Genomic DNA, 24,061 nt, shown 5'->3' with positions numbered 1-24,061 from the left:
CTTATGCTTGCACGCACATTCCTACGAAATTTATATTCAGAATATTTTAAATAAAGAAATGCATTTTATGTAAACAATACTGAATGTATTTTTTGAACTATTCTAATCCAATCTTACGAAGTGGACAGGTCTAACGTCAACTGATCTATTATGAGCTGATGTGAATAGAATTAGACGGGTCATTGTGGTCGCCAACATCACTAGATGACAGGCACCTTTAGAAAGACAATTTTACATTATATTTTATTCTATTCTACTCAACTATATTGTATTTTATTTTATTCTATTTTATACTATTGTTTTCCGTTGTGGCCCAAAAATATCCATATTAACCCTGTTATATTATGTGTTGCGGGCCACAATGCGAGACAGGAAGATTAAAGATGGAATGCTGAAATACAAAACTGGAGACCGTGGACAGGAAGAAGACGAAGAGGAAGACCCCAGATGCGATGGAAGGACGATATTGTAAAAGCTGCAGGAACTCACTGGAAAAGCGCAGCCAAGGACAGCCAGATGTGGAAAGATTTGGGGCAGATCTATGTCCATAAAGCTGTACCTATTTTCATCGGGATATTTTTCTTGACGGCATGGGTTGTCCAAGGTATTATCAATATCCTTCTATAAAGCCAGATTTCAAAGACTCCTAACTTGTTGATCAGCGTTATGTTGAGCGTCCAGGTATGCGTTCCATAAAAAAGTATTGGCCATAGACATAAGAAAGCAGAAAACGAAATGAAAGGGTAAAAACAGAACAAATGGGTCGCGGTGGAGGTGGAGGTGGAGGTCGCGGTCGATGTCGATATCCATGTAAAACAAACACATTTTGTAGTGAATGGAAGAGAACAGAGCAGGTAAGTCGCGGTGGAGGTTTAGCGCGATGCTATCCACTAGGTTTACATCGATGCTTTTGAAAATAAAATGAGTTTGTTTTACATGGATGTCTACTGCGCTGCCTACAAAGATGCTTCCCTGTGATTGGTCCGTTCGAAGCCAAGTTGTCATTACCTGCGCTACCTGAGTTGATACTTTTTATACAATCCCTTTTTTGTATTCAGTTTATTTTTGAATTTCTAAAGTAATTAAATTCAGTAAATTTTTGAAACATAAATGAGGATCTGATTATTTACAGCTGGCATTTAATCACTATCATCACTTCACTGACACAACATCGCAAAAGCACAGTCTTTTTGACATTGAAATTTCATTAAACTACTTCACTTGATAGTGGTTCTAGCTCGACTGACAGCGCAGATGACCTCCTTGCTATGTGCTGTCAACATCGACCGCGACTTAACTAGTAGCATCCACCGCGACCTACACCTCCACCTCGACCCGCTTGTTCTGTTCTTACCCTAAATACTGATATTAATGCTACTGTTACAAAATAAGCTTTTTATTTTGATAAAGCCTTGTCGAGCTACCTCTATTCTAGCCCTTACTTCTTGTTTATAATCAAGTTGATTATTGAACCAGCAGCAAGGTATTTGTATTGGTCTATGTATTCAAGCTGTTGGTGGTTCACATATTATTACATTGCAAGGGGTAAAAGCCACATTGGTACTTGCCAAATATCTTTTCAATGTGTGGTCTAAGCCTTTTAAAATGACGTTAGATATTTTTTTGTATGTTACGTTCAGCAGCGTGATTACACGGTAGTTATAATAGACAGCAATTATTATACATAGATACTTATAATATATAGAAATTGATTAAAGCAGGAAATGGTAATTACGTACATAATAATATACCAATACAAATGCACAATTACCGTCCTATCACTTGATAACTTTCCATCTGGCCTACAACATTCGGTATATGTAGATATAGAATACCCTCGGGCCTTTATTATCCTCATAATGTTCCAATTATGTGGTCTGCTCTAATAAGGGCTAATAAATTATTGTACTCAATGTGAATGACAAGGATAGATGCATTCTATATTCGATTCGGTAGTAGGCAATATAGAAAATGCAAAATTTACTATTATATACACTACTCCAAGAAATTAATGCACCTACTTAAAAATGGGTCATTTTTGATCTCTCGAAATTCATAAACCTGTCGTCCAATTTAAGTGATTTTTTAATATGATTAGACTTACTCTCTAACAATATCGCTGTAATAATATTGTTGTTAGACAGGTAAATTTTCATTGTATACCGGGTGTACCAATCAAACTGTGTTTTTTTCTCAAAGTTCACCATACTCTGTGGAATATTATAGCATTTATAAAATACTGAAATTAAAATCCAACTACAGCCTCAGGTTTTCTTAACATTTTGTTTTTTGGTTTAATCACTTATGCTAAATAATAAAATTAGGTACTTTAACAACTTGCTATGTTTTTCATCAATACAATGTGTGCATCAAACTTTAAAGAGTATTTCTACATGAAAAAGAAATGGCAGTTTGCTTTATAAACTTATGTCCGCAAATGCTTCTTATCCAAGATACGGGATGTTGAATTTTTTATTACAAACTTACGATTTATTTATTGCTCTAAAACTGGTTGAGATATGTAAATGAAATTTGGTGGTTTTTAAAAGATAATTAATTATTGTGCATTTTTTGTTATACAATGAAAAATTTTATATTCACCATTGACGTGCATACGGGTAATATCCAAAGACACAAAAATTATAATAAAATATATTGACTAAAAACACCAATATATTTTTCCACGCTTTATTTGCACTGATACATACAATCCACAGGTGAGTGTGGGGCATGGTGTCTATGCGCAGTATTATAGTAGGTGTATGAGAGAGAAAGTAATCGAAATCATGAAATAACAAAATTTAAAAAATTTGTTATTTCATTATTTAAATTCAAATAATAAAAAATCTGTTATTTTTTAATACTTTCTCTCTCATACTTTCTCTCTCATACACCGCCTATAATTCTGCGCATAGACGCCATCCCCCACCGACACTTTTAGAATCTGTGCACTATAGGCAACTGAAAATAAGACTGCAGCGCCAAAGTGAGCAATTGTAGAACTATAAATATTGACATTATCATTGGAGTTTGGCAATGGTTTTGAATGAGTTTTGTATTTGTTGAATGTCGAAATAATTTTTAATAGTAATAATTCGTTGGTAATAAGTTTAATAGGTTAATAAATTTAATAGTAATAAGTTTTTAATAGCAATTAGCCGATTTGAATTGCGTTTCGAAGTTTCAACTGCACTAGCTCAAAAGTTTTTTCTTAAAAAAACCAGTTGGTTTAAACCAAAGCTTCAAGCATGTGGTTTAAGCCTGCCAACCTTGAACATATCGTTAATTTCTGCAGCAGAATCGATAGTGTTCATATTAAGCCGGCCACTCACGATACTGCGATGTGGTTCAATTTTGTCAAACTGCGTTTGTGTAATTGACAAAAATTTTGATCATGTGTCACCGTGCATCCAACGAAATCGTTACAATTTTACCACAGAGAAATTGGTTTCTATGCTGCAGTACTGCAGAATTAATATCATCGACGATTTTGTCGAACGACACCGCACTATCGTGAGTGGTCGGCTTTATTATTAGTTTATTCATGAACGACGTTTATTCAATTGGTTTCATTTTTCTGCTTTTTCTAAAGTACATGTTCGCCCCTTTTGTGCGCTTTATTGTTCCATTAAGATAATTTTTTCATTGGCTGTAACAATGATTGATGTAACCATTCAGTATATTTGTTGTGATACATATTATGATACAAGACTTATGGAACATTTCCACTATGTAACCCAAAAATTGTTCCACAACTTTTTAGGCTATGTTTTAATATTTTGTAATGAAAAGTTAATTTCAATTCGCTATTTGAATGGAAGAACAATGTCACTATTTTTAGTTTCTTCTATGCTCACCAGGTAGCGTACCGCTTATGTTGATTTGCCTATACGTAACTTAAAGAATTTATCAACTAACTTCATACTGTCATGTGCACGTATAGTCTAAGAGCTAGTGAACCCTCCGACTAACGGTCGTCCTGTAAGGCTAGAAATTTGTCTAGTGATAAATCATAGCACACCAAGGCTAAAAACCATGACCTGGCAGGCATCAGCCGTGCAGGTAAATCGAAAAGTGCATAATTTATGGGTAAAATAAACTTTCTCCTGTAAGGTTTAAATTTAAGTATGTGTTTGAGTAAGTTATTTAGAAGAAATGTGTACAATGACCGGCGATTCTAAAGAGCATAAGACCTTGCCAGGCGAGGGGAAAGATTAGGGGTTTTTCCTAAAATTATTTTTTTTGCATCGAACAATTTTTTTTAGGTTTTTTGAATCATTCCAAACAGAAAAGGTCTTTAGTGATTTTTCTCTTAAGTTAATAGTTTTTGTTATATAAGCGATTGAAAATTTTGAAAATTGCGAAATCGGCTATTTTTAACCCTAAATCGGATATTTATCTGAAAATTTCAAAGTTGCCAAGGTAGATAGATATTCTTTAAACATTGATTGATGAACTCCCAAAGAGTTTTTTGCAATACAATATCGGAAACCCCTTTGTTTTTTTAATTGCTAATCAAGCGGGCGCGACACTGTAGTATAAGTGAGGACGTTTGACTTGGCATAAATTCATTATCTCGAGAATGGGCACATTTCAAGAGAAATCCTCAGACAGGTCGATTTTTATTTTTAAATTAGGACTTTTCGGCATATATATAATACTATTGACGTCATCCATTTGAGCGTGATGACGTAATCGATGATTTTTTAAATGAGACTAGGGGTCGTGTGCTAGCGCATTTGAAAGGTTCTTCAATTCTCTATTCAGTAATATAAACATTTACATTATTATTTATACAGGGTGTTCAAAAAAAATTCTTTTATTAAATTAACTTTGATTAAATTTGACAAATAGAAGAACATTTTTTTTGTACATCCTGTATAAATAATTATGTTAATGTTTATATTACTGAATAGAGAATTAAATAACCTTTCAAACGAGCTATCACACAACCCCTACTCTCATTTAAAAAAATCATCGATTACGTCATCACGCTCAGATGGATGACGTCACTAGTATTATATATATGCCGAAAAGTCCTAGTTTAAAAATAAAAATCGACCTGTCTGAGGATTTCTCTTGAAATTTGCCAATTCTCGAGATAATGAATTTATGCCAACTCAAACGTCCTCACTTATACAACAGTGTCGCGCCCGCTTGATTAGCAATTAAAAAACAAAGGGGTTTCCGATATTGTATTGCAAAAAACTCTTTGGGATTTCATTAATCAATGTTTAAAGAATATCTACCTACCTTGGCAACTTTGAAATTTTTAGATAAATGTCCGATCAGGGTTAAAAATGGCTAAAACTGGTTAAAAAAAACCTTTTCTGTTTGGAATAATTCAAAAAACCTAAAAAAAAAATTGTTCGATGCAAACAAAATAATTTTAGGAAAAACCCCTAATCTTTCCCGTCGCCTGGCAAGGTATTATGCTCTTCAGAATCGTCTGTCATTGTACACATTTCTTCTAAATGACTTACTCAAACACATATATACTTAAATTTAAACCTTACAGGAGAAAGTTTATTTTACCCCTAAACTATGCACTTTTCGATTCACCTGGTAGATACACGTGCATGGCTGATGAATGCCAGGTCATGGTTTCTTGGTGTGCTATGGATTATCACTAGACAAAGTTCTAGCCTTACAGGACGACCGTTAGTAAGAGGGTTCACTTAGACCGGGCAGTATCGTCGCTCCCGCTAGCGAAATTATTCCGATTCGATTTTATTGCACAAACTTACTCAAAAAGAGGTCCTTATAATATATCCACAGGGTGCCGGGCGGTGCCGTAGTCGAAAAATTGTTTAAATAATTTTTTTAAACAAATTCACAAAAATATTTTTTTTATTGCGAACGATTTTTTTAGATAATTTGGGTTATTCTGAGCAAAAAAGGTCTCTTGTCCGACATCGGACAAAATTCGACAACAATCAATTTTAGAAAAAAATCACAAGAAACATTTTTTGCTCAGAATGTCCCAAATTATCTAAAAAAAATGTTCGAAGCGAAAAAATTATTTTTGTGAATTTGTTTAAAAAAAATTGTTTAAACAATTTTTCGACCACGTCACCGCCCGGCACCTTGTGGATATGTTATAAGGACCTCGTTTTGAGTAAGTTTCTGCAAAACAATGGAATCGAAATAATTTCACTAACGGGGGCGACGATAAATCCTGGACTATAGCGCTAATTGTTAATAATTAAAAATAACAGCTTTCTAATAAAATAATGACAAAAGTCTCTTCAGGACCTTGAAGAAGGGATTTAAAACTTGATTTGGTGATTTTTTGAATTTCATAATAATAATGTTTAATCGAGTTATTAATTTTCGCATTTTTCAAATATTTAATCGCATATAACTCGACAACAATCAATTTTAGAAAAAAATGACAAGAGACCTTTTTTGCTCAGAATAAGCCAATTTATCTAAAAAAATTTGTTCGAAATGAAAAATTTATTTTTGTGAATTTGTTTAAAAAAAATTGTTTAAACAATTTTTCGACCACGGTACCGCCCGGCACCCTATGGATATGTTATAAGGACCTCTTTTTGAGTAAGTTTGTACAAAAAAATCGAATCGGAATAATTTCGCTAGCGGGGGCGACGATACTGCCGGGTCTAACTAGCTCTTAGACTAGTAGCTCATACTGTCGTTTTTATAAAAATTAAATCTCAATAATTTTCCTAATCGCGCCTAAAGAAGTATAACTTCAAAAAACGTGTATACAATGGTTGTTAGGCCTAAGTATTTCAGACTTGTTATTAAAGATATACGAGTAGGTATATGATGAACTAACAATAAGTGTCAAAACGAATTTGGAGATGCTGATAAAATTCATGTCAGTAAAAGCAACATAGCTGAGTGTTAATCCCTAACATTCTCATTAACGTTGGATTACGTAACAGGAAAGTTTCAAGGAGACATTCTCTGGCGATAAAGTTATGCTAATTATGTGGCGTTAGTGGGAAATATTGAACGGAAAAGCAAAAAAACGAGCAAAGAAAAGCACTGCGAGAGAAAACCACCTTATTAAAATTACAAAAAAATTAAACCATTCACATTAAATGTACACAAAATGAATTCTATTTATTTAAATATTTAATAAAATTTAACAAAATTTTTTGGACATTTTTCTTCTTCTTTACTATCTTCTTTTTTTGTAGACATGAATCTGTTCCATTTTTTAAATGTGCTTCCAGTAAGTCGTCGTTCCATCGTTTTCGTGGTCTTCCCACTGATTGTCTTCCTATTGGGGAACCATTTCTCGCAGTTCTTACTACTCTATTGGTTTTCATTCGGCTTATGTAGTCATTCCATTCTACTCTTCTGTTTCTTACCCAGTCATTAATGTTCTCCACCTTGCATCTCCGGATCTCTGTCGTATATCTGTACTTCTAGCTCTGCCCCATACAGTCTTACCATCGATTTTTCGAAGGGTTTTCATCTCTGTTGTTTCTAGCATTCTATTTGTCCTCTATGTGTCAGGTCATGTTTCTGCCGCATACGTCATTATTGGTCTGATGACTGTTTTGTAAATTCTGACTTTCATTTTTTTCAGATAGATATTTTTATTTATCCATATTCTTTCATTCAGTCAATCTGCCGCTTTGTTTGGTCTATTCACTTGATCCTCCACTTCTGTTTCGAGCTCTCCATAGCTAGATAGTGCGATGCCTAGATATTTAAACTCCATCATTTGTTCTATTATCTGACCCTCCTAATACCTGTTATAACCATGCATTTTGTCTTGTTTGGGGAAATTAACATATTAAATTTTCTGGCAGTTGTATTAAATTGGTGCAGCATAAATTGTAAATCATCATCATTTTGAGAGATTATATTGCATCGTCTGCATAGTAGAATATTTTAAATTGTTTTTCTCTTTGGTATTCTTTTTTAGTTCTTACTTTTTTATTATTTCATCCATGATCAGGCTGAACAACAGGACACACCGAATCCCCCTGTCTTATTCCATTGCCAGATTCAATTCAGTCATTTAGTCCTTTTATTACTTTTACTTTTATCGTGTTGTTCTGGCAAATATTTTCGATCAATTTAAGTATTCCTGGAAGTACCTCTCCTCCGTACAATAAATGTGTAAAATTTGACCCTGTCAAATGAATTTTTAATGTTCATGAAACATATTATGTAAATATGCCAGTTTGTTGTATTGTAATGATTTCTCTTGCACTTGCCTCGTTATAAATATAGCGTCGGTGCATGATCTTCCCGACCTAAAACCTTGTTCTTCTACTAATTTTATTATTTCATTCATTATGTTTGTTATCACCTCTGATGTTGTATTTAGAGTTATTAATGTACCGAGGGTATTATAAGGATAATAACGCTTGAGGTCAATGGTGTAGGTGTATAGACCGAGGGCCTTCGGCCCGAGGTATATACGTTGACCGAAAGCGTTATTATTATAATACCCATGGTGCCTTCAACGTTTAATGTACGACTAAATTATTCTTTATATGTAAAAAATTTGAATGACTTTTGAATTAATTAGTTTTCAAATAAGTACATTTACCAGAAATAGTTGTAACGTAATTGTGGTAACCATAGTTTTACTTAGAGTTTTATTTGTCAACTTGACAGTATTTAACTCGTTATTTAAATTTAATAGGCCCTAGGGCGTTATTTTTTAATAACACGCCCCTGGGCGTTATATCGTACTTTTTTTTTCTCTGATTCTGACCTTGGTTTAGAACTAGAACCTTTAGCCACGTAATTGTATAACTTATCACTAGAGTTTGGAATTAAAAGAATTAAAGAAACCCAAAAGAAGCGCTTAAAAAGCATAACGATTTTATGAAAAAAGGCATTTTATTATACAAAATAAGCATGAAGAGAAGCATATAAATTTTGACAAACTATTTTTTTAAGAAAATATATATAAGAAAAAATATGTAAAATAGTTTCCGGGCCTATCACTCAAAATATTTTTGTATATCGAAAAGCTTTTTTCAACGTCCACACTGGTTATCGGTACATACTACATATTTATACTTTGCCACTACTGTCAGATTCATATTTATATCTTTAACGTGTTATCCATTTAAAACTGAAAATATTTTCTTCATCTTTTGAAATCCTTCGTTTTTTGTTAATACATCTTTGACTTTTGTTAATACTATCTGAAAAAATGTTCCAGAGATCTTTTTTTTAATTGTTTATTTTTTGGATCGACTCAACTAATGACATTTGCTGTTTCTCCAAATATTTTATTGTTTATTGTTCCAAAATAATTAGGATTTGGATAAAACATTTTAAGATTTGATGCTGTTTTGATCATATCTGGTTCAGCGTGGTGAAGCATTAGAATAGTAGTAGAATACTATTTTGTTGGTGGGCACAGCCTCGGGAAGATAAAAATTTGTTAATGCTTCATTTACGAATATTGAAACTGTATTGTTATTTGTTGCTTCTCGTTCTTTTCAGCACACTAAATAACTCTTCATCAAGATTTCTTCATTTTTACTTTTTTTCTGGTTTCCTTGTAAACGCAATTAACATATTTTTTCGCAGAGTACTTTCATCCGGCACATGTCTTTGACAGTACTTTTCCAAAAATGATTTAAAACTTTAATTTTGAAATTTATTTGGTGCAAGATCACTGCATAGATCAAAATTAAAAAAGCACCAAATAAGCACATGAATTCAAAAAAGGCATAAAAATCAAGAAAAAAGCAAAAAAGGCATAAAAAGGGGTGTCAAAATGACTTATTTTTGCATATTTCGTTCAAATTTAAAAAGAGAATAGTCCTGCTTGTATTATTTACCATAAACATTATGCTTACAAATCCGGACTCTACTTATCACTAACTCAGATGTAATGTGTAGTATGTGTGTTGAGTAAGTATCTTGTTACTTTGCAAAGTCGACGTCATTGCTTTTGCAAAGAGACGCTAATTGTATCCGAACGTCTGCGGTCCTCCGGTGAGTACCGATCCCACAAGGACAGAAACTATTTTCATTCATTAATTTATAATAAATGAAAAAATTCCTGACCCTGGTGAGATTTGAACTCACTACCATTCGGAACTTTCGATCCAAAGGTTAGGCGCTCTTACCACTGAGCCACAGAGGGGGTTATATCGTACTTAATAGACTTGAAATAATGTCATTATTTGTCAAGTAATAGACCAGTCGGAGATTAATAAATCAATTCCTCTGTAATTCTCCGGGTCGGATTTGTCTAATTTTTTGAAGAGAGTTATGTTATTAGGATGCTTGATCTCCATTCTTTGGATATTCTGTACAAAATATTTAAAACGAAAATGTTGATATACCTATTACATAAAACACATAGTGCAGTACTATATAAATTAATTTATTAAGCTCACAGAAAAACAATCTTGAAATAAACGGAAAGGATAACAAATATCCATAAAAAATCTGCGGATAAAAGCCAAGATCTCCAAATATATTTCATTACGTTTTACATTTTTCTCCCTTTTACGGGATTCTTTGACCTGCATTTTCATCTCAAGCACCATTTCTGGTTTAGAAAAAAGATTCCTTTATGATTATTTCAGGATAAACCTTCTACAACTCCCAACAAAAGTCTTTTCCTGTGCTCTAGACCTATCTCATTTCCGGATGGCTTTTCATGTATTGTGTGTGTGTATATTCCAATTATTATGACGTCATTTGATGTTGTAAGAAAGCAAAGTCCTTTATCTAACATAAGCAGCGGCGGAGTCATAACTGTAAAGTTTAGCTGTATTCAAAAACTCTACCATTATGGTAAATAAACATCAAAGAAGTAAATTAAACTTAAATTTTGCTTATCTTCTTATAATAGGAATACTTATTTCGTCATAAATTTTATGTTTAAAAAAAGGGACTTGCATACACTAAGAATAATTTTAGTTTAAATAAAAAATAAAAGGAAGGCCTTAGACAATGGAAGTGTATATTTCCATGTTTATCTTTGATTTTTTTATTATCTTTCAGTGTTTTCTCTGACAAATGTCGTATGATTTCTAACTACTAATTCTGTTTAATTTAAAAGTATTTTTAAATCAATATTTTGGGTCACTGTGAATACTGCTGTAATATATTTTTAATATTCTTTTATACATCCCTCCCACATTTTAAATCTAACTTAATTTTGTGTACTCAAATTAATTAAAATGTATATTTACCAGCATTTTGGCTGGTATGGCTTTTATCTTGTAATTCTGTTTGTTTTTGCCAAATACAGATCTAGATAGCTGCTTTGCTGTTTTACATCCACGTCCGGGTTAATAATAGTAATCCAATTTTCCAATTATTGAAATTTCGATCCTATTTAATGGTTGATAAAACATGATGAAAAATTAGGTTTTGCCACTCTGGTCATATATGCATAAAATTAATTGGGATTAAAATCGGAAATGTCGCTTGTAAGATCAGAATGTAGGTAGAGTTTAATACTCAAGTCTCAGAATAATGAGTGTAATACAAAGAATTTTTTTAGAAAAATACATGCTACATTCTTGCAAAAAAATACAAAAGTACCGACACATTGTCGGTTGTATCTTTTTTTACTTTACTGGTATACGAAAAATTATCATATTGAAAAATTATTAAAATAAGCTTATAGATCTTGCTCAAGGAGGTCAAGTAATATCAGTAAGTGTTAGAAGCCAGTAGAAAAATAGAAAATATCAAGAAAAAAAAAGCGTTTCACGCAACTATACATACAACCACGCTGTATTTATAATGAGACAAGTACACGAGAAATCATTAGAATACAACAAATTGGCATAATTTCTAAATAGTACATTCTTTCACGGTTTTTGCTGTAAATTTTAAAGAACCGCTTGGATTGACATGAAATTTGGCATACGCATAGCTAATATGTCAAAAAAAAGTGATATGGTGCCGATGTGCGCTTTTCCCCTGGGGGTGAGTTTCACCCCATCTCGTGGGTGAAAAAATATATGTCCAAGATAAGTCCCGAAATGGATAAACTGACTAATTTTAAGCAAATTTTGCTCTATAGCGTTTTTTCACCAAATCAATACTTTTCGAGTTATTTTCAAGTGAATATGTTAATTTTCCAACAAAATAACCACGTTTTTTGACGGTTTTCCGCAAATAACTCAAAACGTAATCATTTTGTCGAAAAAAATATTCTTAGTCTATAAAAAAGTGAAAAAATGGTGTATATATTTAGGTCTCTATATATAGCAAAAGCAGAGTTATAGCTAAAAAAAATAGGTTCATATGCGAAAAATTCCAAATAGAATAATTCAATATGAAATATCCAAATAATGAAGCACTCTTGTGGAAAACACATTATTACAACTTTTTTAAAGTGTTTAAAAAAAGCTTTATTTCTATTTTTATAAAAAAATTTATAGCATCAAATGTAAGCAAGTTACGCTCAAAATAAAGTTGGTCCTTTTGTTTTGGCAAAAAAAATCAGGAAGATCACCCCTCAATTAGCAACTTAAATGAAATTAATCGTTATCGCTTCACAAGTTACTTTACTTATGTTGTATTTATATAATCTGTAAGTTTCATCGATTTAAAGTGATTATTTTTGAAAAAATTTGGTTTTAAAGTAAAATTTTTAAAAATTTAATGATTTTTTTCAAAATTACTTAAAAATTGTTAGAGATACCAAAAATCTTAAACAATAAAAAAAGTCAGCTTTACTTTTCTGAATATTTTGTATTTTTTGTTTTTCTGTGAGACAAAAATTGGTTAAGATTCGGTGTTTCTAAATTTGCATACACTCGTGATAAGTGACTCGTTTAAGCCCTTTTAACTACAGCTCTTTCAAAAATAAGGACTTTGAACCGATGAAACTAACAGATCGTATGATCAATACATACGCGAGAAAAAAACTTGTGAAGTGATAACAATTAAGTTCATTTGAAATGCTAATATGGGGTTGATTTTCCCGATTTCTTACCAAAAAAGGGACCAACTTTATTTTGAGCGTAACTTGTTTACTTTTGATGCTAAATTGTTTTTTTTTAAACAAAAATAAGCATTTTTTAAACACTTTAAAAAAGTTAAAATGAGTTTTCCCCAAAACAGTGATTCGTTTTTTGGTTATCGCACATTAAAATATTCGATTTGGAATTTGACGAATATGAATCTATTTTTTATTAGCTATAACTCTGTTTCTACTAGGTATAGTGACCTAATGTATGCACCATGTTTTTCACTTTTTTACGTGCTATATTTTTGATAACAATTTTTTTTGACCAAATACTTATTTTTTGAGTTATTTGCGAAAAACCGTTTGAAAACGTGGTTATTTTGTAGAAAAATTAACATATTCACTCGCAAATAACTCGAAAAGTATTAAAAACTTTATAGAACAAAAGTTGCTTAGAATTAGTCATTTTATCCATTTCCGGAATTATTTCGAACATATAATTTTCACCCCCAAAATGGGTGAAACTCACCCCTAGGGCAAAAGCACACATCGGCAAAATATCAGTTTTTTTCTTTGACTTTTTAGCTATGTGTATGCCAAATTTCATGTCAACCCAAGCGGTTCTTTAAAATTTAGAGGTTTTGCAATATTTGACCTTGAAAGAACGGACTAAAAGGGAAAATTCTAAAAGGGAAAAATACAGCCATAAGACCGGCCATGATGTACCGAACTGAATGTTGGGCAGTGAAAAAGAAAGAGAAACAACGAATGCATGTGGCAGAAATAAGAATGCTTAGATGGATGAGCGGAAAGACAAAAAAGGATAAAATTAAAAATGAGTATATTAGGGGAAGTCTAGCTGTGGCACCCATTGGTGCCAAAATGAGAGAACATAGGTCAAGATGGTTTGGTCATGTTCAATGTCGAGACGTTAATCACCCAATACGAAGAATTGCTGAAGTGCAGATTCCTGCAAAGAGTAGAAGAGGAAAATTAGGCGATTAGGGAAGCCGGCCTCGCATAGGGATAAGGCAAAGAGAAATGATGATGACAAAAAATTGGCATATTTATGTTTCATGGACCTTACAAAGACATTTGAGAGGATCAAATTAAAGAAAGTTATTCACTTAATTTACGCAAGAGAGACACCTCTAGGAACAATTAAAACTGTCTAAACTGTCTAAAGTCTCTACCAGAAATAACAAAATAATTGTTATTGGAAATATTATATTGTATAAAAAATATATCTATTGTAAAAAAATACAATAAAATTAAAAGTAGAAGAAGAACTAACTGACCCAATTGAAGCTGGCAATGGGATAAGACAGAGGGACTTTACATTAATGTTTCTCATAATACACTCTGGCGTTTTGTTTTTTGTGCATAATTTTAAATAATATAATATATAGTTTCCCTCGTCAGTTGAATTCATTTTCTACTCTGCTAGATTATTGGTTTTGTGAGACGTCTATAATAATTCTAGTTTAAATGAGATCGCTATTTCGAAATCCTCCGCTTTTGATAAACATGGATCGTGTTTGCTCTGTTCTTGGATCTTTTATTCGTTCTTATTACGTCGTTGGTAATGCAGCTTCCAAAATATTGAAACTTGTTTACTATTTCTATCTAGAGATTGTTAACAGTAAAGTAAAGTTAGATATTTCGGATTCACTCAAATATTATACTTATTACGAATTGGGATTTGTTGACGTTTATTTTAATTAATTTAATATTATTTAAGAGTTCCTCATCTTCTTCTATTATTCCAATGTCAGTCCCATAACAAATATTGTTTAAAGTCTGAATTTGTCTTTATTATTGGCCATTGATTTAACAATACTTATATGTTTAAAGAAATTTCTAAATTGCTGGTTTATTTTTAAATTTTTTTGCAGTTTTATGTACTAAAAGAATATAATATATATTCTTTTTTAAAATTTTAGCAGTTTTATAAGTATTTTTTGGTCTTGTATATTTAGATAAATATTATCCGTCCGTACTTTATTCTTTCTTGAAAGCTTAATCAAACTGCATGATGATCTTTGATTGTATATTAAATAGGTTACCTTGACTCCTAGTATTACTATCTTCACTGGACCATATTATATTCGTTTAACAGAATATAATATGGCCCAGTCATGTTCCTCACTATCTATTGTTCTTTTTGATATATCGTCCCTGCCATTTCCAACTATCGAATATAAAAAGTGGTACTTTTCAGGAGAGCAAAATAACTCTTTTTTAGAGACTCCTAAATCAGCGCATTGACAAATGGGGAAATTTTAATATTTTTTTTAAGTAATGTTTAATCCTTGTTAGATTGATAAAAAATTTGAACTGCTTATCATTTTTTTCTTTCCAAAAAATCACATAAGTTACTTTGCTTTTTGTATTAATCAAAGATTTGTTTCGGTCCGATGATTCAAAGTAGCGAATAACTGTATAATCAAATAATGAAAATCCGTTAAAATGAAATAATAAACTGCCTCACAAGAATTTCTTGGAAGCGATACTGAAACAAAATTCTCACAAATTGTAGACACGTGCATTTTATTCTTCTCAGCAGTTTAGCATTTTCGACAGTTTACAGATTATAATTGAATAACTGTTGAATAAATTACAACACAAACTAACGAATTACGACACATTCGACATTTAGCTTTGTACAAATACCTTTAGTTATATTTATACAAATAATACAAAACAAAAGTATCGAATATAACCATTTTCGTCAGTTTGCAGTCAACTAAATGAAAAAAAGAATGTGTGTGTACTTTGTACGCACGTAAGAAGTTATACTTCTATTATAATATAATTTCAACGAAATAAATATACCTACTTAACAGTTACAATACAAAAAAATTAACAATAATTACCAAAAATGAACCAAAACTTAACAATGCCAAATATAAAAAAAAAGAAAAAAATATGAATCGTCCGGGATTTGAACCCGCAATCTCGCGATTTTTTGATCTCTGGTCCAATGCTCTACCAACAAGGCCATCAAGCCGCATGCAACTTACCTTTCAGATATACATAATTATACATCACGGTGACAAGTGAAATATAAAAATAGATGTTTTATTATTTTACGCCCAAGGAAGACAAATCCAAAGACACAAAATTATAATAAAAAACCTTTTAAACCTACTTTTTCAAATTGCGCAAGTTGTATTAAGTATTAATATTAATGTTAATAAATGAAATATAAATATTTTGACGTTTCACAATTTGACAATTCACTTTTAACTGCAGTGGCTTAAAAAAATTTAAAGCACTAGTGCCTTAAAGTAGCATTTTTAACGCTCCTATGGAGTCCTAAAAAATGCATTTTTAAAACGTTTGTAGAAAAATATATTTAAAAACACTAATATATTCTTTCCACACCTTTTCTGGACTGATACATATATAAATTAAAACATTTTGAAGTATAACTTCAAAAATATAATATGAAAACTATTTAAAAAGGCGGTATAACTATTAACTAACCTTTGTTGTTTCTCTTCCACAAATTTTAAAACGCAACAACCATACATAACCAAACCGTCAACCGTCCAAACCGCAGCTGCGCTACAGCTGCCATATTGGATAATTTTTGACATGTCATTTGAACATCCAATTAGAACAAAGTTATAATGCGCATGCGCCGGGATCGTAGGTTTTAACATATAAAAATTCACTCTCATATCGCGCGTAAAGAAGTAAGTATAACTTCAAAAATGTTTATATTCGATGGTTTAAACGGCATATTTCCCGCGCTCCTAATCAAGCTACAATAACGAGAAATTGCCACAAGATGTATCACGTATAATGCGAGAGCAAGGTATCGAATCTGAAAAACCCGATTTTTCACATTCGATAGTTGGAAATGGTAGGTACGAATATGAGAAAAATTATTCTTCCACATAATAATTCCACAGCTAGGTGCACAGAGTCTCTGACCGATGCATTTCGGTCGTTTCGGTTTTGAGTAGATCTGCTCATCAGCAGTGTTCCCTTTTTATTTGTCTGACTCAAGTATCAGTTTCATTTCTGATTCGTTAAATATTGGTTGAATGCATGTTGTGTTTGTTGTGTTCTGTATTGTAAAAAATATTTCTTCTTTTCTTCACATTTTATCTTCATTTCCTCCCTAGACCACGGGGTTTCCTTTTGGGGGAGATTGGTATGGTATTGATACAGGCATGCTATTTGGGATGGCAGTGAATAAAATTAAGATAGTTATGATGGTACCCAACGTTCTGAAAAGACATGGTACATGAAGGAGATATATCTTTGTCCACGGGTGTTATTGAATGTATATTTGTGTTGGCTTTGTGGTCAAAAATGTGTTGTTTATTTCACGCTCGATATTCGTGCAGAAGTTTTTCGTCAGCGTATTCGAGCGTTAAATTCCCCCAGTATTATCACCTTCCCTCTAACTTGATAAAAAAATCAATCGTATCTAACATAGATCTCTATAAAATAATTTTTAATAGACATTACTTTACTTTCCGAACACAAATCAACTTTAGTGCCAAAAGTTTAACGTACTGTTTGGAATCCCAATAACTTGTGACGACTCACAAGGGAAATTAACCTCAAAATAGTTCAACATGTTTGTGTGTGTTTATATTGCTCCACTTGTTTAGAGACATTCATTTTGTTGAAGTAAAACAATTTATTGGCTACTTAACGGTTTTTACTAAACTGCACGGAAATAATAAAGAGAATAGAGTGAATGTAACATTTGCGTTATAAATATACACAAGCGACTACTTACTTGACACAAGGTAATAACTTGATAATAATCACACTCACCTAAAACAAAAAAAAACGGTTTAATATTATTATTAATTCTAAAAACTTTGTTGTTTTTTTTGTGCCTTGTTTCATGATTTTTTAAAATATTTTAATCTTATTCTTATTCCTGATCCATTTGGGAGGGAGGAAAGGTCAATTTTTATTGTTAAAGTCATCACACAACTTTTTGTGGAAAAATTGAAAATGCCACATCTCACATCCAAATGTAGTGCTTCTTTCACAGATCTGCTCAGATCTACAACTACTTGTATATTAAATAGTACTTATACACCTTAGATTAGATGAATTGATAAAGGTGATTGTGCTACAAAAATCTGTACTACTTATTTTGATAATTTTAGGATCTAACGAGATATTGTCAATTTTTATTGTTAAAGTCATCACACAACTTTTTGTGCAAAAATTGAAAATGCCACATCTCACATCCAAATGTAGTGCTTCTTTCACAGATCTGCTCAGATCTACAACTACTTGTATATTAAATAGTACTTATACACCTTAGATTAGATGAATTGATAAAGGTGATTGTGCTACAAAAATCTGTACTACTTATTTTGATAATTTTAGGATCTAACGAGAGATTGTCTTTACTTCTAAACAAGTCATACGAAACAAATCTATACACTGTATATATAAAGTTGTGTTTGTTAATTTGCTACGTCTTTAAATTATCTAATACTAATCTAATAGATCAATAAAAGTCGGAGTACCACAAGGAAGTGTCCTGCGACCAATATTGTACTTGCTCTACACTGCTGACCTACCGACAAGTAAGAGAACAACGTGTATAACTTAAGCTGGTGACACCGCTGTACAGTGGGTGATCAAGATATTAGAGCCACCTAGTAAAATTCAATGTTTTAGAGAAAGGGTATATAATTGAGCTGTATAATATATTAATGCGTTTGTTACACTTTATGAAAGTGCAATAAGTAGTGTAGTCTGACAATAGTGGCAACACATATATGTGGCAATGCGTGACTGGGATGTCATTGTTTGTCAGTGCTGCCAGCCTAGCTTGAAACTCGTGTGCCTATTATTTTGAATTCTTGATGTTTAGAGTTATAATAAACTTTGAGGGTTTCCATTGCTCTCTAGTGATATTCTGACAGTCCTATCCTATTTTTTGTGAATTTAGTAAACATTGCACGTTCATTACATTAGTGGTACCAGACCATCATGGAAAAAGCCCAAGGCATCTCACCAAGGAAAATGGCAGAAATAAAAATGTTATTATTTAACACTAATGACTCCTACAGAAACATAGCATCCATTTCTAAAGATTCAAAGGCAACGTGGACCGTATAAAGAAAAAACTTACAAAACATTATCAAACAAAAATAAAATTTTCTGAGGTGGCTCTAATAATATGATCACCCACTTTACCTGCCTCTCACAATAATCCAATCACAGCGTCCAGAACTCTTCAAAAAGATCTTAACAATATCCAACGATGACTTAAAGAATGGAAGAGATAAAGGCGAATGACAGTAAAACCATCCATGTAATTTTCACCATGAAATATCATGTTCAACTGTAACTGTAACCAAAACACAGCTCCCACAAACCGATACTGTCAAGTACCTAGGAATCCACCTTAATAGGAGAATGCCTTGGCAAAAGCACATTTTCACAAAAAGAAAGACCCTAGAAATAAAATTTCGAGAAATGTACTGGATCATTGGTAGTAAATCTTAACTATTTCTTGAAAACAAAGTACTTATATTATAAAGCCATATTAAAACCAGTGTGGACCTATGGTGTTCAACTGTGGAGGACAGTCAGTAAAAGAAACCTACAAATAATGCAGAGATTCCGGAACAAAGTCCTTAGAACAATGCTGAATTCCCCTTGGTATGTGCCAAATTATGTGACAGAGCAAGACCTCAACGTGCCATCCATAAAAACAGTAATAATAGAATATCACAAAAAATATTCCAAGAGAGAATTTTAAAGAATCTGATCCAAACGATTTAGCAAGCAGCGTGACTGATCATCACTATAATTATGTACGGAGCTTGAAGAGATTCAAAATAGTGGACCTAGTAAGAAGATTCGAATAGTCTGTAATAACTAAACTTGTTTTAATTTGGTTTATGTAAAAGAGTAATCACTGGACCTCCCAATACAGGAAAAATTTTCAATTTTCTGTTAAATAATTTACCTATTGTTTTTAGTTAAAAAAATCTAATATTATTATTGTCTAATAATATAGGAATAAAAAACCGCTAACGCCCTAAAAATGAGTGGCGCATACAATATTCCAGCTACAAAAGATCTGACAAGAATATTACGTGGCGCGAAAATGTATTTTCATTTTGATGCAAAACAAAATTCTAGTTTTATTTTAAAAGATTTTTTCATAATAATTGCCCAATTTGAAGTAAAACGCGCCACAAAAGAGTAACTTTGATACAGTTTGAATTTTGAAACTCTTTTGTGGCGCGTTTACTTCAAATTTAGCAAATTTTATGAAAAAATCTTTTAAAATAAAACTAGAAATTTGTTCTGCATCAAAATGAAAATACATTTTCGCGCCACGTAATATTCATATCAGATCTTTTGTAGCTGGAATATTGTATGCGCCACTCATTTTTACGGCGTTTAGCGGTTTTTTATTCTTGTATCAGGAGTTTTCCAAAGTTATTTATAAATTAAATGTATAAAGTTGAATGCAATGTTTCTCGATTACACGTTAAGCTTTATAAATGGTCGTCTTTGTCGCATTATCTCCCAAATGATCCAGTGTCCATCGAATGTACACTAGATTTTTTTTTCTATTCGAAAGAGATTAAAAAAAATATTGGGATGGCCGGTAAATGAACTCGGATTGCCCGTTGCTAGATCAAATTAGCGTCGTAACCACTATAACTACATAAACCATTTAGGGAATAATCGTTAATTGGATTATACTTTTGTAGCTTAATAACTTCTAAACGGATTAACCGATTTTGTTCACTAAACATGAGTTTGAAACGTATTGACAAGTAGTATCTTATGCACCTAAGGTCAAGTATAATAACTGAAGCTATTACAGGAATTATTGAGCTTATCGAGTTGAGTTTTTCGGCTATACTGAGCCGTGTGTATGTCTGATCCTGACAGCTTGGACACCATTTGAAAGCTTAACTCAACGCTATTGATTTGGTGTATTTACTGTTCTCCTGTCTCTTCTTAAACCGAAGATATATACCGCCAAAAAATATGCCGTTTTGTACCTACCAAGTCCTTTAGCTGGCTTATGGGTAGTTAAAACTCACAAACCATACCGGTTCTGAATCGGCGCTCACCCCCTCTTCAAACACAGAAAAAAAATTCAGATCGGTTTAACTTTTCCACACATATACACACATACATACATATGTACATATCCACAAACATTTTCCCTTTTTTAAATAAAAATTGAATCATATTTCTGAGCTCGGTAACTTCTGAACGCTATAACCGATTTTCAAAATTAGACATGCGTTGTAAAGGTAATGATCGCTTGTATTAGAAACCGCAAAGGTCGGAGTAAAATTTTCGAAGTTTTTGGGAGTTTTGGGGACGAGAACGAAAAACAGACCCTAAATAGGAAGGGCCGTAAAATCCACACCCTTGGACCAAAATGGATGATTGACATAGGAATGGGTGAGTCTTGTCCTGAAGTTTAAGATGGGAGTTGGCCCAATTTTCAATTTAGTCAGATTTGGAAAATCGAAAATTTCGTGTATATATAGTGTCGCGTGTAGGGGGTGTAGGTGTGCGCCACTGGCGAGAACTGCCGTTCTCTGGTAATTTTCATAAAACATAATTATGTATGAATTAATATGTCAAGTTGGTTTTTTATTTTAAATGCATTCCTCCTACGCCTCTAATGTCTTTAAACTTCAGAATAAAAACGTAAATGCCAGGAAAAAAGTCGCCAACCCATTTAACGCCAGTCAAATTTGTTTTATCGATAATGGTTTTGATGGGCAAGCAGCAGCATCATTCGCTAAAAGATCTCACTTATTGCTGTTAATCTTGGAAAACGAAATTTACCAAAAATGGAACTTTTGTTTTATCCAATTTCTCGGGAACCGGGGAAACACTCAGATAACGACAAAAGTCGCGCTTCTCTAATCGGTTTCTCTAATACTGAAAATGGGCATAATCAGGAATGTCATGGTGAATGGTGAAGCCAAAGAAAATCTAAATCGTTCCTGAACTACGAGGTGACGTACTCATTGTAATGTGTAAATTGAATGGGGGAATAGAAGGATACAATCTGTTAATCTGAATTTTAGATTTGCATTAGGTAAACATAAATCTTTGGATTTATTTAGATTTACTGGAGAGATGCAGAAAGTAAAACAAAAGCAATGTAGGTCATCTGTAGAAAAGAATATTAAAAAACTCATACAGAAGTAAAAATTTCAACTTGTATTCTGGTATAAAATCGTTTATTAAAAACCTATCTAAAAAGTCATCCAAATGGATTGCAAAACGTTTTCGTTCTAATTCAGAACATCTTCAGTGCCTAGAATAAAGTATTTCCACATTAGACTAAAGCAACAAGGTTAAAATTGTGACTGTTAGAATGAAAAAAACTTGTGGGAATACTTACATTCTGCTGAGTAGTTTGAAACTAGTACACTATTCAAAGTGGCAACACCATAATATATGGTTTAAATATGTTATTTTAACAAAACATGGTGACTACAAGTCGATGTTATTAGATATAATAGAACACATGCTCAAAGGGCAACATGGTTCCCTGCTCGAAAATTCTAGGTACTTGCCAGTTCAATGGGCAGAGACCAACTGAGAAATTAGGAAATGGACATTCAATATGACACGAGTGACATGACATGACAAGATAAAGCCAATTTTTTTATTAAAGCTTAAAAAGTGTAGTTTGGTTTTGGATTTGTAGTAAAATGTAAAAGTTGTTATTAAATATCTGAAAATGTGATTTAAATTAATTAAACATTATAATCTATTGTAAGGTCTCAATTAGCAATTCTCTATTCCAGAAAAACTTTTTATAAATTTTTATGGACTTTATAGATTTAATGTGGGTATAATTTCATGTTTCAAAATGTGACATCGAATGTAAAATGACAAGCTTTAACCAAAAATTGGCTTTGTTTTGTCATGTCATGTCACTCTTGTCATATTGAATGTCCATTTCCTAATTTCTCAGTTGGTCTGTGCCCATTGAACTGGCAAGTACCTAGCATTTTCGAGCAGGGAACCATGTTGCCCTTTGAGCATGTGTTCTATTATATCTAATAACATCGGCTTGTAGTCATCATGTTTTGTTAAAATAACATATTTAAACCATATATTATGGTGTTGCCACTTTGAATAGTGTACTAGTTTCAAACTACTCAGCAGAATGTAAGTATTCCCACAAGTTTTTTTCATTCTAACAGTCACAATTTTAACCTTTTTGCTTTAGTCTAACGTGGAAATACTTCATTCTAGGCACTGAAGATATTCTGAATTAGAACGAAAACGTTTTGCAATCCATTTGGATAACTTTTAGATAGTTTTTTAAAAAACGATTTTATACCAGAATACAAGTTGAAGTTTTTACTTCTGTATGAGTTTTTTAAACTACCGCATACAGCCAACTATTGGGTTTTTCCCATTGCTTTTAAAAGAATATTAGTTGTGTATAAACCAGCATATGGGGCCTGTCACTCACGATACGATGTGTTAATACAATTAACGAATTGAACGATACAAGCATTTGTTTGGATTAAAAAACTCCTGGATTTCAACAGAACGTATTGGCAAATTGTTATAGATCCTATTTATTATATACATAATCGTATCTTTTTGAAGTTATACTTCTTTACGCGCGATATGAGGGTGAATTTTTATATGTTAAAACCTACGATCTCGGCGCATGCGCATTATAACTTTGTTCTAATTGGATGTTCAAATGACATGTCAAAAATTATCCAATATGGCAGCTGTAGCGCAGCTGTGGTTTGGACGGTTGACGGTTTGGTTATGTATGGTTGTTGCGTTTTAAAATTTGTGGGTAGAGAAACAACAAAGGTTAGTTAATAGTTATACTGCCTTTTTAAATAGTTTTCATATTATATTTTTGAAGTTATACTTCAAAATGTTTTAATTTATGTATGTATCAGTCCAGAAAAGGTGTGGAAAGAATATATTAGTGTTTTTAAATATATTTTTCTACAAACGTTTTAAAAATGCAATTTTTAGGACTCCATAGGAGCGTTAAAAATGCTACTTTAAGGCACTAGTGCTTTAAATTTTTTTAAGGCACTGCAGTTAAAAGTGAATTGTCAAATTGTGAAACGTCAAAATATTTATATTTTATTTATTAACATTAATATTAATACTTAATACAACTTGCGCAATTTG

This window comes from Diabrotica virgifera, chromosome 7 (assembly GCF_917563875.1).
Source record: "Diabrotica virgifera virgifera chromosome 7, PGI_DIABVI_V3a".
Taxonomy (NCBI): Eukaryota; Metazoa; Arthropoda; class Insecta; order Coleoptera; family Chrysomelidae; genus Diabrotica; species Diabrotica virgifera.
The sequence above is the reverse complement of the archived record's forward strand: the minus strand, read 5'-3'. Positions refer to the sequence as shown.